The following is a 2,753-nucleotide window of genomic DNA, read 5'->3' on the forward strand; positions in this document are numbered from 1 at the left end:
TCTCATCATACAAAGCATCATTTTTCAGAATAAAAACAAACGTTTGCCACTGATCAGCTCGTGGTAACGCTTCTATGATCTTATCAATGATTTCTTCTCTTGTTTTGACTATGCCAAAACGATCAAGCTCAATTTTCAAATGACCAAACCTTTCTATCATCTGCCTAACAGATTCATCTTTTAAACTATCAAACAAATCAAATTCTTTCTTTAATAAAGCAATTTTTTTCTTTATTTGTTTACCCCCCTCTGCCTTAACCTTTAAGGCTTCCCAGGAAGATTTTGATGACCCGTCATGTTGCAATAAAGCAAACATGTCATTTCTGATTGAAGATTGAATTAATGCAATCATTCTCTGTTCAGCTGCAAATTTTGCTTTGTCATCTCTTGATAATTTCTTGAGTGGTAGATCTTCTCCTTTATCATCTTTTGGTCTACTGTAACCGAATTCCAAACTGAACCAGCTTTCATGAGCATATGCTTTTGCCCAGTTGATGAAACGCTCTTTCCACCATGTATAGTCTTCAATACTTTCAAGAGTTGGTGGTTTTGAATGTGTGCCGTAGAAGTTATCATGTTTAATGTTCTCATTTATCGCTTTAGTAATGGTTTTTGGTGTGACAGTTGAGATTTCAGAAGACTCGGATGTAAACGCATTGAAGAACGTGTTGTAGAATTCTTCAGCCATGATGTGATCCTCTTGAATTATAACATGGACACAAAAACAAACAAGCAAACACAATCAGTTTCAACAATATCAAATAACCTGAAATGAACTAACACTCAAAATATCCACTTTCAAACGGAATCACTTTGAAACGGAATTAATGGTTCAAATGATATTAGATCTCACACGGAATTAGACTTTTTACACGATACTACTAAGTCCGCGTGAAATTAACTTTCACTCAAGCGAAATTAGACACTTTGAAACGGAATTATGATTTCGCGTGGAATTAACTTCAAGTTCAAACGGAATTAACCCAACCTAGCTAATTTCGTGTGGAATTAAGAACTGTTTCAAACGGAATTATGCTGATGTCATAATTTCGCTCTAACTTTTCAAACGAAATTACAATTTTTATCAGTTTTAGGTTGATTTTAAGTCCAATTCTTTCAAGGCTTTGTTAAAACACTGTTTCGCATGACATATGAGACATTCAATCCATTTTGACCTTTAAATTTTGTTCAATTAAGAAAAGAAGGTGTAGAAGTATGAAATTCTGATGAAATCAAGCTGAATTTGATGAAACTCCTCCTCCTGTGCTCTGATACCACTTGTAGGATCGTTGTTTGACCCGAAATAGCCAATCAAAAGAGTTTTGGATCCGAATCAAAGGCGGAATCAGTGAAACGGACGTGAAAACAGCTTGATACTCTTTAATATGTCTCTATTAATGATCTGATAGAATTACAGCACCTGGAGACAAACCGACAGCACTTCGGTACAATTTCTAATTCCGTTGCAAATGAAACGGAAACAACCCTATATATAAGCTCCTAATTCCGCACGAGATTAACAGAGTTTGGTTCAAGGGAATTAGCTAAGGCTAATTCCGCGCGGTATTAACCTCCTAACTCTTCAAACGGAATTAGATCATTTCGAGCGGAATTACCTTAAACCCTATTTCTTGAACTACGAGCCCTGATCTATCTATTCTATTACATGACATGATACAAGACGAAGTCAACAGACATAGTGCACTAACAGATCTTCCTGGTCTTCCTCCTCCTAGATCCGTCGACTTTCGTATTGATTTAGTACCTGGTACGACTCCTGTCGCCAAGGCTCCCTATCGTCTTGCACCTTCCGAGATGCAAGAATTATCTAGCCAGCTACAGGAGCTGCTCGACAAAGGTTTTATTCGTCCAAGGTCCTTCTATGAATCGTACAACTACCTACACACGTGCCATGTTTTATTAGACGTTTAGGTCGTGTAACGATTCTTTGTATTTGTTGTTATGTCTTAGCATCCTTGAGTTATGCTTTTGAAGTACTTGTATTATCCCAAAGTATATAATTATTTTGTTAAAATAATAATATTTTAACTTAAATTATATGTATTAATCATTTGGAATATTTGTTAAAACAATATATTCTAACTTGGTATATCATGCAGTTATACGTATGTGTTCTCCCAAGGATGGGTATAATCATACTTGTGTATATAAGACTTGTGTATTTGCCAAGTATTGGTGGCGCATTCTGGAGTATATTTATACGTACGAGGATACGTATTCTTATTGTGATTATTAAGTATTCTTATACATAATTTTTGTATTAACTTTTTCAGAATAATATTTCTAATAAAGATATATATTAAAAAATATATTTTAAGAAACTTACGTAGAAAATTATTTATAATTTTTCCTTTGGAAAAAATAATTGTATTTTTTTTAAACCTCAAAAATAATATATTTTCAAGTTTAGTTTAGAAAATCTATTTAAACCTATTTTCACCCAAAAATAATGTATTCTATGTTTATTTAAGAAAATATATATTTTCTCCCAAAAATAATATATCTTCAAATATTTCAAGAAAACATATATATTTTTCTTTACCCAAAAATAATATATTTTCTTCTTGTCAATAATATGATTTATTTTATAATACTTATGAAAATCATATTTTTTGTTCCCTTGGCTTACAAAATACTGTTTACCAAAATATACTTACGAATCTAATTCCGGAATATTTATTGTAAGTTATATTCCTTGCTCGGTTCTAAAAGCAATTGAAGGATGTAATGTT

Source organism: Helianthus annuus, chromosome 11 (genome assembly GCF_002127325.2).
Source record: "Helianthus annuus cultivar XRQ/B chromosome 11, HanXRQr2.0-SUNRISE, whole genome shotgun sequence".
In the NCBI taxonomy this organism is placed as follows: domain Eukaryota; kingdom Viridiplantae; phylum Streptophyta; class Magnoliopsida; order Asterales; family Asteraceae; genus Helianthus; species Helianthus annuus.